Source organism: Prionailurus viverrinus, chromosome A2 (assembly GCF_022837055.1).
Source record: "Prionailurus viverrinus isolate Anna chromosome A2, UM_Priviv_1.0, whole genome shotgun sequence".
Taxonomy (NCBI): Eukaryota; Metazoa; Chordata; class Mammalia; order Carnivora; family Felidae; genus Prionailurus; species Prionailurus viverrinus.
This window is the reverse complement of record NC_062562.1, coordinates 94,678,987-94,694,600: the sequence shown is the minus strand read 5'-3', so window position 1 is coordinate 94,694,600 and position 15,614 is coordinate 94,678,987. Positions and strand designations below refer to the sequence as shown.

The window sequence follows — 15,614 nt, the reverse complement described above, 5'->3', positions numbered from 1 at the left end:
AGACGCTAAACCTTTCCCTCATCTTATCACTGCTACCGGTGTTTACAAACTACAAGCAGTAGCCTTGGGAGCCTCAAGAGACTCTCCATGAGTAACCTCCTGTCAGATCCCTAATTTAAATACCCCCTTGATCAATCTGTGATGTTTCTGGCGGTTAAATAGAAGGGGGTGAGTAAAATGACATGCATAAAATGAATCCTTTTCAAGTTGTAAATGAGTGAGTCAGGATTCAGACTCGCCGAGATGCTCCAAATTAAAACCCCTGCTCTAATTTTAAGCATGCTCCGTCTTACCGTTCTGCTGTTGTCTCTCTCAGGCTGGATTCACCTGGAACTCTTTAACATGTCTCTAGCAATGTGTTTGCACCAGGCCAGGCTCACACAGCAACTGAATTCACATCTTTCTGCACTAGCAAGCTGAAATGGTACGGCCGTACTACAACCAAGAAAGGGGGAAGCAAAAGCAAAAAAAAAAAAAAAAAAAAGAAAGAAAAAAGAAAAAAAAAACCACACACACACACACACACACAAAACAGAAATCACCTAAGAGAAGCTAATCTCAGTGGAATAAGACCAAAAATAGTTAAGAAGAATACAAAGGACATGCTAACATTTCAGTATCAATAGCTTTAACAGTTCATTTTTCCCAAAAAACCTAGTTGTGTTTTTTTTTTCTCCAAACACGATGGACTTGCCTGTGGAGTTCCCAGGAAGGCAGAGTAACCAGGCTCTGCAGCAGCATTGCAGCCAAAGTAACCGTGCATATGCTGTCCAGGCAATTCACAACACACTGTCTCTTCAGAAAGATATTGATTTGCAATGCAGGGATGCTTCAAACAAATACAGAATGGGAGCCAAACAGCTAACGGTGATTGCATAGGAAGAAAAACATTTAATCAAGGGGATGTACCTCATCATACTCAATTCAATTTTTTAAAAGCATTGGAGGAAGCCAGTAAGTATCTTGACTGACAATCCTATTAAACAATAATCTGAGGTCCTATAGAAGGCCAATGAAGGCTACCATCATTCGTACTGAAAAAGCCACTAAAAATAGTTTAATGTGTCTATGTGTATATATTTGTCATATGCAAATGGGGCATAATGAAAAATCTAAAATAACCATGCACCAAATAAATGAGGTTAAAAATGCACAGGTGTAGCACTTACAAACCCAAAGTGATAAAATACATAGTTATGTGCCTACAGAATTCTTGGTTAGAAGGGTTAGAGCTTATACCACTCTCAAAAGTAAAATGCCAACACAAACCAGATCTCACAATCCTTAGGTTAATTGTGTCAAGTCATACCACACAGTGCTGGGTGCTGGGTGGCAAGGAAGAATGCCAGAATGCTACTCTTATAGCGACCCCTACAGGATTGAGGTTGATCTATACAATCCGTCTTTGTTGAAAGAACTTCCTAGCCTCAGAAAATAGAATTACAAAAGGGTATAAATTAGGTAAGACACAAAGATACAACTGAGATATACTTTAGGCAAGAAATTTTAAAAGTCAAGTGTGAAATCTGACCTCACAGATATTTACTTAATTAAGAGATTAAAGTACAAAGGAGGAAACTGCTGTGTCAATGGTGAGTAGACGATATTCTCACAGCCCACAAGACTGGGTGCACTTACAGTCAGAGATCTCGGGGAAAAGCGTTTTCCTCTCACACCCTAATTGATTTAAAGAAATCATTTCCTACCCCCCATTTACAAACCATCCTCATCTTCATCCTTTTGAATAACACTGTGAACATACTGAACTTCACTTTTTTTCTGCAACACAAAAGCTCATTCAAAAATCTCACAAAAAGTTCTTCAAACACAACTATTATGAACCTCTTTTTTCAACAAAGCCAAGAGAGAAAGCTACCTCCTTGCTATCTGAAAACCACTGAGTTACATGAGCATCATTTCTGCAGAAGGGACTTCATTCCAATAAACATTTCAAGAATCTGAGGTTTTGTTTGTGATTGCTCTACCCTCCAGCCCACAAAGACTCTCCTTCTTCAGAACCAACAGCACTTCTTCTTTAAATCATTTAAGAGCTAATCATATGCTTTCTCAAAACTCTTGTTCACATTTCCCCCCATTTTAAGGTCCTTGAGGAACAAACTCTATCAACTGCTCCTTTTTTTATTGCCCAACGGCATATAACACAATGCTAGCCATCTAGAAAATACTAAATAAATATTTAAAATAATTAATAAATTTACCAACTCCATACTTTAGGGCTTAGATAATCTATCCTCTTCCCCCATCACTCCCTGAAAAATATCCATATTAGAAGTGTTACCTTCAGTCACTTGGTCTAAGCAGTGCCTATAGCTTTTTTCCTATAGAGTTGGCAGCTAAGGGCATGTATAATGTTCATGTTCATGAAGCTATCCTGTATAAGAACGAACAAACTTAACACAATAAAGTTTCTCCTTTATTTTTTCATGTATTCACTCAATAAACATATGCTGATACACACAGCAATGTGAACAGCCATGTTTTCTCTGCATTCAAGGAACCCAGTGAATGGTTAAAAATAAAACAAGTGATTATAATATACTGAAATGTGTGTTTTGAGAGGACTTAGCTGGGTACAAATAAGGGTGACTCAGAGAAGACTTCACTGAGGAGGCAGCATGAAGCTCAGTCTTCTAGGCACTGTCCAGGCACTAAGGAACAGCAGGACAGGACAAAAGGATCAGGGCCTGAAACTGGAAGCTGTCCAAGGAAACCACCAAGCAGTAAGTAGAGTGATGGCAGCTGTGAAGGCTGAGGGAAAGATGGAGCAATACCACAGCATGACAGACCTGTATGCCATGCTGAGAAGTTAGGGATCTTATCTTACAGGAAGTTGCCATTTAATCCAACAGGAAGGCGCTAAAGGACTATAAACAGAATAGCAGCTAGATGGGATTTTTCATTTTACAACAGGGTAATAGTATTGAACGGTCTAGAGGGGTACGGGGGAGGCTACTAGGAAGACTAAGACAATAGTTCAGTCAACGTCCTGAACCAAAGCAATAAAAATGGAGGTGGAAAGACAAAGGAGGTGAGAGACATTCACTATGCATTACTTGTTGCATGACTGGACAGGAGGTCTAATGGAAAAGGGATATCCAGCATGGCCCTGAATTCTTAGTACAATTAGGTGAAAGGTGGAAACATAAACTAAAGAAATGGATACAGGAAGAACAAAAGCTTGAGGAGGAGGGAAAATTATCATGATTTCAATTTTTACATGTTGAGTTTTAGGTACCTTTGGAACATCCAAGTGGACATGTTTAGTGGGCAACTACATAAGGGTATGGAGCCAAGAAAAAAATGGTCAAAAGTTCAGTTATGTGTCTTTGGTTAGGGTCTCCTAGAAATAGAACTGAGCCAGGATTATTGTTCACCTAATTTACTGAAGACAAGCTCAGAGAAAAGGAGTGAGGAGTCGGACAGGCAGGATGGGAGAAAGCAAGGAATGTGGTGTCAGAGGAAACAACCACAGGCAACGTTAGTCCCACCTGAAGCAAGACGGCTGGCCTTGTGTGACTCTGGACTGGTCATCACTGACTGAGGCCTGGACAGGAAGGGCTTCTGTTTTCACCAGGGTACCCACTGACCAAGCAGATCTGGGCAGGGTACCCTCAGCGCTCACCACTCTATGTTTCAGCCACAATGGATAATTTTTTCTTTTCCTTGAAGGTGATTCCTCAGGAATCTGTGCTGCTCCCACTACCTAGAATGTTCTTCCTCAGATAATCCTGGCCGACTCCCTCTCATTACTCAGTTGGTTTTCAGTAATCTCCTCAGAGGCCTTCCCTGGCTTCCCCCTTCTGTCATTGCTCCTCCCTCACCATCACCTTGCACTGTTTTTGTTCCACTGTCTCATTTATTTATTTGTCTTCTGCCCCCACTAGCATATAAATGGCTCCAGAGCATGGACCTGTACTCATTTCTTCTCTGCACCTCCCTAGCCCCTAGGAGAGCACTCAGTACCTGTTGAATAAATATTAGGAAGAGCTGCTGCTGATGACAGTCGTTCAGACAAATTCTGTGAGCTCTCGTAGAGTGGAAACGGATGGGGGGCCTTGAAGAATGTATGGGAAGAATTTGTGGGTAAAATACAGTTTCACATATGCATATTGCTCTACAAGTTTGGCCATGCAGCAGAAGTGAAAATAGAGGCTAGAAGGCAAAGCTGCAGGTAATTAATCATTATGTTCATGTCATACAGGATTCACAATCCACTACTATTAAGAATATCTTTATTATAGGACATTGAAATGTATGTGAAACCACACTGTGGAAGAACAGTAATAGAGGTTAAAATAAAGGGTCTATCTACAAAAGTCTTTCGTGAAAACATCATGCCAGTGGATATACAGGAAAAAATAAAAACAAAAACTGATGGGGTGGGGGGCAGAAAGCTAGAATCTGACCTCTATTTGTTTAGGTCATTTCTGCAGGAAAACAAAAATTGATCCCTCGAACTATCTGCCTTTATATGTGATTTTTTTAAATTAAAAAATGTTTTGCACTTCCCTGACTTTTCAAATGAAATATAACAAACCCAGTCCAATCTTCAACTGATGATTGGGTCAATTATGAACATTAGTGACGGCCATCAGGGTTTAACAGAGAGTCTACAGGGACCTTGGCTCTTACTCTCAAGACCTGACATCTGTGCATTCCCCTGCTTCATTTTTATGGTTCACTCCCTCTTTGCCATCAGGCTCTCCTTCTTAAGGTTCTGAATGTGCCACCTCTTGCTAACACCACCACACTCTTCTCAGTTTTGCCACAGTTCCTCAACTATCCCTACACTTGGGCAACTAGTTAAACAGGCTTACCAGAACACTATGAATAGAGGTTTTAATCAATAGGCAGCTAAAAAGCAGGACTAGCAATTTTCTCCTGAGTTGAAAAGTACTAGTCCAGTCACCCACCAACCGCAGGCTGTACACAATAGGCTCTGTGGTACTTCTCACCTGGGTAGAAGCTCTTGTTTCGTATCAACCTACCTGGAGCCATCTCAGATAGGAGAGGCTGTCAGATGCCTGACCTTCACATAAGTATAGTCTTAAAGACAGATTGTCTCCCAACCCAAAAAAAGAACATGGACAAAAGAAGTAATTGAAGAAAGGGATTTTAAAAAAGCCTTATTTTTAACCAAAAAAGGAAAAAGAAACATTAAATAAGGAAACTTTTTAAATATTAGGAAAGGGGAAAGAGAAAAGTCTACTTTATGCATATAAATCTAATAAAATAAGTTTACCTTATGAATTAATTTCAATAAAATTTTAAGTCTAAAGGAAGAGAAAATAATTTATTATGAAAAGTGATTGAGAAAAGACAGAGATTTCCCAAAAAAGAGGTTGAATTTCAAATTATTATAGTTCCATGTAACCCTAGCAATTTCTTTCTATTGTAAATTTTTACAGTGGAAGTTCATGTTATGATTGGTTTTTAAATGTGTATGAGGTTTTTAGTAAACCCAAACCTTATTTTTGTAATAAACTCTGAATATTTCATGACTTCATTCTTCTCCACTAATGCCAGACATTGCTTAGACTTCCATATATTCAAAGAAATGTTATTTATTTAAAATACTTTTTAGGGGTACCTGGGTGGCTCAGTCGGTTAAGTGACTGACCAGCTCAGGTCACGATCTCACAGTTCATGAGTTCGACCCCCACATCGGACTCTGTGCTGACAGCTCAGAGCCTAGAACCTGCTTTGGATTCTGTGTCTCCCTCTCTCTTTCTGCCCCTCCCCTGCTCTGGCTCTGTCTGTCTCAAAAATAAATAAACATTAAAAATATAAAAGACTTTCTAAATATCTAAAATATCCATACATCATTCATGGCATTTCATGGAAACTTTAGGAATTTCTTCCTAATATTTACACAACTTTAAGTGATTCTGGAGGAGGGAAAAAAATGAACTAATTTTACTTGTAAATACAGGTAATTCTACCACAACACAATAAATCTGTTCCTGAAAAATGTTGCATCCTGTTAAATTGCACCCTAAAAATATGAGAGCTTATGGGGAAAATAAAATTGAGGGCAGACCATTCGAAATCCACACATCCAGAGCAAAAATAAAAATGAAATAACCCTAACACATACACACACACACACACACTCACAGGACATATCCTCATCTGTGCCTTCCCTAGAGTGCTGACACTGGGTTTTGTAGACAACAGATATTCCATATTTGTTTCTTGGCTAGAGATAAATCCTATGCTGGTCACTATGAACTGCAGAAAATACGTCTAGGTGAAAAAAAGTTCAGTTATGAACATCATCTAGGTCGGAAATTAAAAGCCCAAAGATAGACCTATAGCAGGGGAACTTTAGATTATGTGTGTTAAAAACAGCACGGAAGGCTGACTATCATGAGTCTAATAACAGAAACAGGTAGATACAGATTACAATAATAAAACGGCAAGCCTTATTTTTGCCTCTATTTTAAAAATCTGATGTCTGGGGCACCAGGGTGGCTCAGTTGGTTGAGTGTTCGACTTCAGCTCAGGTCATGATATCACAGTTCTGGGATTTGAGCCCCGCGTCGGGCTCTGTGCCGACACCTCAGAGCCTGGAGCCTGCTTCAGATTCTGTCTCCCTCTCTCTGCCCATCCCCTGCTCACACACACACACACACACACACACACACTCTCTCTCTCTCTCTCTCTCTCTCTCTCTCTCTTTCTTTCTCTCTCTCTCTCTCTAAAAATAAATAAACATTAAAAAAAGTTTTTTTTAAATCTGATGTCTGATCATAGTTCTGCTTGTAACCAAGGGTTCAGTCTACTCCTTCTTAGGGAACAATTTTTCTCCTTCCTGTATGTTGTATTTTCTGGTTGTATATCCTCAATTACCCTGGATAACAACTTGCCTACAACTCAGTCTTTGCTTCTCAGTTAAACTTTTAATCCTTGGCACATAAGATTTGCATCTGCATTAAAACAATATGGTTTCTATATATACCTACACATATAAAAAATATGATTTCTACATACATGCCTACATACACTTATGTATTTATTATTTATTCAAGTAACATATAAAATGCTTAGGTATTCACATGGCCTAGTGTAGTTTTTCCTACTCTCGCCCTTGCAAAATCAATCAGAGTTTTGACGTGCTACCATGCCCCAAGTATGTGAAAAGGAGCAGAATACCCAGGTGTAAAAGGGATCTTACTATGACCATATTAATGGAAGAACAGTATCAGAGAGTTCTAGATGTGTAGCACTAATATGATCTTACAAATGTGAATTAAAGTATAAGATTTCAGTGGCAGACACAAAATCCTCAGGTAGAAGCAAGAAGAAAGGCAAAAAGCATTGAGAAAAGATGTGAGGATTTTCTCTCTTCCTGATGTCAGGATGCCAGTATGAAGAGGCTACAAATCCAGGACCATCAAAAAAGCTGCTTAAGGAGCGAAGTCTCTCTTTAAAAAAAAAAAAAAAAAAAAAAAAAAAAGGACTTAAGTTTTTTATGTTAACTATGAAAAGGGAAGAAAAAGTTTTCTAGTTCAGGGTTATGTCAGCTTTATTGCTTTTAGGAACTTTAGACCAGCTTTCTAAAATTCTACTTACAGAAAATCAGGAAAATCCCAAAGGAAGAAAACTTTTTAACTGAGCTTGCCAAAAAGACACACAGAAATAATTTTAAATCATCTTTGACATTTTTTAATCTAGAAATTCCTTGCCACTGATCTAGTATATACTGTAAATATCAAAATAAGAAGGATTTATTAAATAATTTTCTTCCTTTGTCTCACTCTATACCCCTAAAAAATAAAATAGGAAGCAGGGCCATAGAAAAGAATGGATAACAATGCTGTACATTCAGCAATAAGCATGATAAGGAAAACATAACCAACTGAAGAAACTCAAGACTGAAATTAAAATATGTGCTCCTATGTAATTTAATTAAGTTGCCTTTGGCCAATGTCTTGTTATTTGCCTTTTCAAGCTAATGCTGGTATAATTTAGATCATTCTGTGGTTTTCTTTTTCAGCTTTAAAATTTATTTGTTTATTTTAAACATTTTTTAAACATATAATTTATTGTCAAGTTAGGTAACCTACAGTATATACACTGTATATATACTATATAGTATAGTATATACTTTTATATATATACTATATATATACTATATAGTATATACTTTTACATATATACTATTTTATACATACAGTATATATAGTATATATACAGTGTATATACTATATACTGTATAGTACAGTGGCTTCGGAAGTAGATACCCATGATTCATCACTTAACATACAATATCCAGTGCTCCTCCCAACAAGTGCCCTCCTTAATGCCCATCACCCATTTTCCCACCCCCCAACTCCCCACCCCCATCAACCCTCAGTTTGCTCTCTGTACTTAACAGTCTCTTATGGTTTGCCTCCCTCTCCATTTGAAACCACATGCACATCACCTTCAAAGAACTGAAAGCAAACCAAAGTAATCATTTGTCTAAGGAAGCACTGTCATATGATCATATAACTAGTCCAATCTCACTAGTGTAACAGAGGATAAGGTTCAAGGAAAAAATGTACAAGAGACAGGGATATTAACAGTTGTGAAATGCTTTCACTCCTACATTCTTTTCGGATCCAGTAAAACACCAAGAACAGCAGCATTCAAGTACTGTTTGAATCCTTTCAGCTACTCCTTGTGGAATGCATTACTTGAATGATTATTTAAAAAAGCGGTTCCTGGAGTGCCCCCCCCCCCCCGCAACCCAACACCATCCGCTACAGTCTAGGGCGGGCTGTGCCCTATCCAGGACCAGACCAGGGACCCAATCTAAGCCCATTGTTCCCTGGGACTCTTCCAACCAGAGTGATTGGACACTACCACTCTACTCCTGATGGTGGCAAAGCAGAGAAAGCAACATCTTAGAAGCTACTAGTCAGTGTCAGTGTCTCAAGCCCTAGAGAAGATGGACTGAAATCCTGAAACTACCAAGTAGTAAAAGTAGAGAATAAGGGCAAGAGACAACACTGATAACAAGGAAGCCCTGGTCCCCACCACTGAAGTCCCTGCCACCACCTGACTCTTTCTTTTCCTTTTATTTGTCTATTTTTTATTTATTTATTTTTATTTTTTTAATGAAATTTATTGTCAAATTGGTTTCCATACAACACCCAGTGCTCATCCCAACAGGTGCCCTCCTCAATACCCATCACCCACCCTCCCCTCCCTCCCTTCATGCCCAGTGCAGAGCCCAATGCAGAGCTCGAACTCAAGACCCTGAGATTAAGACCTGTGCTGAGATAAAAAGTCGGATACTTAACTGACTTAGACACTCAGGCGCCCCTACCTTTCTAAAATGTGACTGTTCAGCCCTTGCTTCTATCCTGCCACACTATCCTCCCCATAAATCCTATTTTTCCCTCCAACCACTTCCACTTGATTTTCAGTTGCTCGTAAGGAAGAGTACTTGTGCACGTGGAAATACAAAAGGATGGGGAGTTACTGTGAAGCATTAACGCTGGAGCAAGAGCTAAGAAACTTAATAGACATGCTGCTTTAAACTCCAGGAAAAGGAGATTTAAGGTTGATGACTCATATGATGGTAGGAAAGGACAGGTTTAATAGCAGCCAACTGCTTTTACAAAGCTACTTCATATACCTATTGCACAAACTAATAATTCTATAAACTTGTGCTAAATTATCGCATATATTCAACTTTTAAATTTGTTCTTATAATTTACAGGAGAAGTTGTATAACTGCCATAAGATATTGAGTATTACCCACTAATCAGGTATCTGCACCTGTAGAAAGCCTAAATACTTAGATCAATTGGTTTAACTAGGCATACAAGTTGCCGTGACAGCATGTATTTAATTTTAGGCACAATACATAAATGATATGAAACTGATTTGGCCTTGCACATACCATTTATAAACTGCTGGTAAATATCATTACCAATATGTAGCAAAGAAATGTCACTGGAATTACAGAAAGGAAATCAGTTCATTACACCAACCCTAGGCTTTAAAGGCTTTCTGGCCATGAAGGAAAGAGAGTTATTAAAAATTAAACAAGTAACAACAAGGGAATTTTAGAAAAAGTCACAAAAGTACACTAGGGACTTGTGGAGTATGTAAAGAAGGTGTCAAGAAGGCATAGAGTAAACTATGCTTTCTGCATTTCATTACCAAATGATTTTTTTCATGTTCTATTCATTTACCAACCATTTATTGAGCTTTGTGTTAAGCACTATAGGTGGTATAAAGATGAATGAGACACAATCGCTATTCTCACAGACACTTATACACATTAAGTATAATACAAGAAATAATTGCTATCGAAGACATAAAAGAAAATACTACAGGAACTCAGAATGAGGGAAGCCTCACAGATAAAGCAAAACTGTCAGATTTTCACTTTAGGTAATCAAGTTCTGAATACCAAAGTCACAAAGAATTCAATAGGTAAGATGTCCAGGGGAAAAACGTATACCTAAAAACTAGCTATGATCACTCTTAGCACAGAATTGTTATCTCTGTCTGGATGTAATTTGATAATTTAACAAAGAACCTCTGTAATATCAAAGAAGTACAGCCTAGAAGAGCTGAATAATTTCCATGATTTGAACCCTCATGAACAATGGTTCTTTTCTCCCCTTTGGCAGAAGATTATTTGGATGGACTCCAGGGACTCCAAGTATACTGCCTGCCCATCTGGTTCAAAGATGTGTTTTTTCCTAGTCACCCACAAGGCAGACAACCAAACTCTTTTTCTATATTCCTTACAGAAAATTGAGTTTTGAGAATTGTTACAGCAGCTAGTCTTGGGCAACTTGGAGACCATCCTTATCTCTCATTCTTCTTCCCAGTTTTGATTCTTATTTAGGGAAGTTGATGGTTTACTGATCACAACACAAAGGGCCAGACTGATTAAACTGATTTTATCCATCCTCCACGGCAGCACCTGAATCCCTATATAGTCACTGTTTCTTCTAACCATTCAAAGAAGCTTCAATTCATATAAAAGTTCACATAAAACAAAACTCATACTTCCTGAAGGACCCCAACACAACCAGTTCCTTCTATGGGCACATAGTAACTACAGCCTTAGGAAGACCACCTGACTTCAAGGAACCCCAACTGGGTACAGAACTTGAGCAAGATACCTAACTTATGGGAAGAAGAAGAGGAAGGAGGAGGAGGAGGAGGAGGAGGAGGAGGAGGAGGAAGAAGAAGAAGAAGAAGAAGAAGAAGAAGAAGAAGAAGAAGAATTCAATACCTTAGAGGGTTGTTGTGAGGCTAAATGGTATATAAACTGCTTAGAACAGCGTTCAGTAAAACAAAGGCTTTTATAACCCAGTGATAAGCATAATGCATTGAGGAGAGTTCAGACACTAAGCCTTTAGGCACCTCAGAGACTCCTGGGGCTCATACTTCTGCATGAGGTCTGGTACTGGTCTGGGTTCTCTTGGTTCAGATCAGCCTGGGCAATTCCTACTGTAGCAGCTGTGGGCTGTCATGTTCATTTTCTCAGTCACTCTTTATGTCCATCAATTCCTATTGATTCTTCTCCAGTATCTATATTTCTATTTCTATTGCAATTGCTATTGCACTGTGCTTTTGTACCATCCATTAAATTCAACTACTTTTTTAACAGCAATATGTACTACCCTACAGCCTTTCTTGATATTTCCTTTGGCTAAAGGTAGAAGGAGCTATATATATAGTTCTCTATGAGTTTTAATGAGAAAGCTTAGCTCACTCTCATTCCTCCTCCTTACTCCCCATTCCCCACTCCCCTCCCCCTCCAGACTTTCTTCCTTTTCTATCATGTTTCTCCATTAAAACTACAAAGCTGCAGCTTAAGAGTCAACTTAAAACTGATAACCCATGGTTAAATAATGAAACTTCAAAGACAAGGTTTAACGAACAGATTAGAATGATAGCAAGAGATTTTACCACCATCAGGACACGCAAGGGAAATTTAGTGAATATCAAATGCTAGAAGAGGTAAACTTTACATTTTCCAACAGGAAAATCAGCCACATAATGTATTCATACCTGGCTGCCACCGGAAACTCTGGACAAGAGAGAATTAGAAAACAAAAACTCATCAAGAATCAATTTTGCAAGGAGCAACCAAGCAACTTTTCAAATAAACAGCTCTAAATTGGCAGGCACACATTTCCAAAAGAATTGGGGGTGTTTTTAGATAATTGATGCCAATCAGGAAGCAAGACTCTGTATTCTGAGACTGCACTAAACAAAATGTTCTATCTGATCAAAGAAGGAATAAAATTCTGAGGCATCAGCTTTCAAAACATACACAAATAATTTGCTCTCTTATTAAAATTAAAATCTATGATGATATCTAGAAGCAGAGTCTACCCACATGTGCTAAACCTCAGTCAGAAGAACTCACCACCTTCCTTCTCTTTCTCTCATTTATCAAAGTATTTTACTTCTATGTGCAAGTAGCATAAAGTAATAGAACAAAGAAGATTCATCTTAATAGTAGGTAAGATAATTTATAGGCAAACTTCATTACTGTGCTATCATTGCAATTAGCATGAAATTAAATCAAAAATATAAACAGTAACAAAAAGTAATTAGTGTTAGATACAAGCACAAGTGAAAATACCACCACCACAGGACTCTGAAGATGAGTCCTTCTCCAAGATATTCCCCCCACACACTGAAAATATAAGGTAAGCATGTAACTTCAAGGACAATTAATTTTAACTAAAACTAACCTTACCTATCAGAACAAGCATCAAGTAGCCATGTATTAGCTAATTTTCTTCAAGTATTATATAAGAACTTTTTTTTTTTTTTTTAACACTCGGCATGTCTATACAACACTTCTTTTTACTGGGAACATGTTTGATTCTTTCAACTCCATTTAGATATTCTAAAAGAATTGGAATCCTGTAACTGCCATCAATTTTGCTTCAGACATACAGGTCCTCTTTAAAATTTTTACTCTGAAATTACTTGTAGGTTTATAGAAAGGTCTCACACAGGGAAGTTCAGCTTTATATCAGTTCAAAGACACCATCTAACACCTGAAAAGTTAAAAGAAAAAAGTCATTGTAACTGTACCAAAATCTGATACCTTAAAAAAAGATTTTAATACCATAGAGAATGTAATAAGCCCTATCTTTTTCAATGAAAATTTTCTCATGTTTATAGGGACTATAGATATTAGAGCTAAGAACTGCTTCAGCTAAAGTATGTCTTCTTGTTTCACAAAAAGAGGGGAGAGGAATGAAACTACCATTATTCACAAAGTTACCATCTACCTTAAATCTGTCTTGACCCTGCAGCACCCCCTAGCTATAAGCTTCATTACTCTGTTCCCCATTAGCCAGAAATCTTCAAAAATAGTTAACCCCAATTAGCTCAGCTACATCCCTTGCTTTCATTATTCTGCTAAAAAAACAAAAAAAAGACAAAACCTGAGTATAACTGACATATAACATTGCAGTAGTTCTAGGTTTGCAACATCATGATTTGACATATGTTTATATCGGAAAACGAAAGCCACCCATCAGACATGGCAATGATTTTCTGAGGCACCAAAAGCAAAAACTGACTTTCATTCTTAAATTTAATCAGGCTTCTGTCCTCTCCACTCCAACAACGGTCAGCAGACCTCACCTGAACCTCTTAAGCAGCAACTGACATAACTGATCACCTCCTCCTTCCTGAAACTCTCTTCACTTGGGCTCCATGTCTAACTTTCTTCCTGCTTCATTGGCTCTGCTTCTGCATCTCCTTTGCTGGAGGTTCCTTTTCTTCCCAGCTTCTAAAGATGAAGGTATCCCAAGACTGGGATTTGGATCTCTTTTCATCTCTGTCTCTACTCCCTCCTTAGGGGATCTTAAATGTCATGGTTTAAATGTCATCGATACACTAAAAGTTCCCCAAATTATCTCTCTAGGCATACCTCTCCCTTGTCCCAGACTCATATATTCAGTTGTTTATATGACAATTCCTTTTGGATATCTAATATGAATCTCACACTTACCAGGTCCAAAACCAAATTCCTGATCTCATACCCTTCCAACCCCAATAGTCTACATCTCAGTAAATGGCCCTACCATTAATACAACTTGATTTCTCTAGTCACAAATCTGCAACACTTTGCTCTCTTTGATATCCTACACCCAATCCAACAGCTAGTTCTCTTGGTGCTATTTTCAGACCGTATTTTAAATGTGACAACTTCTCAGCACCACCACTACTTCCATCCCAGTCTAAGCCACCAAGTATCTCTGGATGATCACAGCAGCCTCGTAACTTGTCTTTATGCTGCTATTCTGGTATTCTTCCCCCTGCCCTAGTCTAGACAGACAACCAGGGTTTTAGAAAGTATTACTGTCCCTCTCAAAACCTAAGTGTTTCTAACTTAGAATAAAATGCTACCCCTGAACCGTGACTGGCAAGGTGCTGCTTTTCTGCCCTTCTCACCAGTCCCCTTGTTCTCTGTACTCCAGCCACCCAAAGCTTGTTCTTGTTTCTTAAGAGCATGAAGCCCCTCTATATCTCAAAGCCACTGCACTCTCTTGTTCCAGATATTCTCCCAGTTCGCTCCCTTCCTTCTTTCAGATCCACACTCAAACGTCACCCTCAAAAATGCTTTCCCTGACCACTTCATTAACACTTCTCCTCATGTGTCTTTTTCCCCTTCCCTTGCTTTGCTTCACATTCCTTAAACCTCTTCCTGACCACTTTACTTCTGCTTATTATCTTCCTGTCGTCCCCACTAAAGTAAATAAACGTTTCATGGTGGCAGGGAGTTCTCTGCCTTGCTTACTCTTAAATCTCTAGGGCCAAACACAGTACCTGGCAAATAGGTGCTCAATAAATATTTGTTGGATGAATACATGAATAATCATTTCTGTACTCTTACTCACTGATTATGAGGATAGAGAATATATATTTCAATTGTTTATTATTTAATATATATGGTATAATGCCAAAAGGAGCCACTAAATATTTCCCAAGTTATATGTTTAGAGCCTCATAATGTTGGCTGGGGGATGGTTAGAAAGAGCAGCATGGGCACAACAAATGAGGTAGGAAATATTTTAACATATTTATAGAACTATGGGTAGTTCCCTACAGGAAATCTGAGGAGAGAAGGGGAGAAGGAAGTAGGATGGGTGAAGGATGAGGCTTGGGATAAGACTGAAAGCAGACAACGGACAATCGTGAAGGGTCTTGTGTGCCGGCTTGAGTTTTAGGTGTTATCCTGTAAGCAACAAGAAGTCATGAACAAGGAAACAGCAGTTTTATTTGGGACAAATTATTCTGGCCACATGAGATTATATATCCCACATAACCATGTCTCCTCATAGTTGAAATAGCAACTTATCTGCTCAAGGTCTGCATAGAAATAAGACATACCACACAAGTCTTAAATGATTATTTAACCCCTTATCATTCATACCCAAAAGGTACTCATAGTTTGCTCACAAACCTTTAACTAATTATCTCAATGAGACATTTCTCGGCACATTCCTACCTTTAATTTTCCCAATGAAACATTTCTCAGCATGTTCCTATTTGAATATTTTCCACTTTTAATCAATTAGCTCTTCAATTCAAGAACATTTACA

The 15,614-nt window shown here is 38.3% G+C and overlaps 1 protein-coding gene across 9 annotated transcripts in view; it reads right to left on the bottom strand.

The window, feature by feature from the left end:
• CDK14 (cyclin dependent kinase 14) overlaps positions 1–15,614 on the bottom strand; it is a 704,495-nt gene that overhangs the window by 537,532 nt on the left and 151,349 nt on the right. The window contains exon 1 of one of the 9 annotated variants that reach the window (XM_047830995.1): positions 12,749–12,974. The exons of the other annotated variants lie outside the window; for them this stretch is intronic. The gene's annotated coding sequence lies outside the window, so the exon portion shown is untranslated. Of the gene's footprint in view, positions 1–12,748; positions 12,975–15,614 lie in introns of those variants that run through there. 9 annotated transcript variants of the gene reach the window in all.